Source organism: Triticum aestivum, chromosome 6D, assembly GCF_018294505.1.
Source record: "Triticum aestivum cultivar Chinese Spring chromosome 6D, IWGSC CS RefSeq v2.1, whole genome shotgun sequence".
Lineage (NCBI taxonomy): Eukaryota > Viridiplantae > Streptophyta > Magnoliopsida > Poales > Poaceae > Triticum > Triticum aestivum.
In genome coordinates, this window is record NC_057811.1 from 238,270,313 (window position 1) to 238,270,914 (window position 602).

Below are 602 nucleotides of genomic sequence, written 5' to 3' on the forward strand. Positions count from 1 at the left end.
CACACTCCGTCGCCGGACTCCCCCATCACCGCACGCCCGCGCCGTCCTGCACCCGACGCGCCCACGAGTGCGCCCCGACGCTCGACTATGCCGCCGCCCGGATCGCCACCTCGCCGGACGTCATCGTCGCCTCCTCCCCTGCGTTGAACCGTCCCCGTCGTCCTCCCCACGCCCCGCTGCCCAGTCCCCTACACCGCTGGTGAGGCCACGACCTCCTCCTCTTCTCCTCCCTCCCCGTTGCACGCCGCTGACCCGCGTTGCTGTCGCCCGCCTTGCCGCGCACGCACCGCGCCCCTCGTCCGCTCCCGTAGCTTGCCCGCTCCGGCGCTCGTCGCACGCCCTCCCCGCTCACTGCGCCGCGCGCGTGCGAACTTCCCCCAATGCTGCGCCTTGCCTCTTCCCTCGCTCGCCTTCTGGCCGCGTACTCGCCCGGGGCACGCCTCGCTCCGCTGCCGCGCCAGCCTGCATCTGTCGGCCGCGCCTTGGCCGTGCTGGCCGCGAGCCCCGCCACCGCACCTGCTCGCGCTCGCGTGCCCAGTAGCGCTTGTCGCCGCCCTCCGCTCCACCTTCCCTCCCGCGGCGCTGCCCGGGTCTGTCCCCTG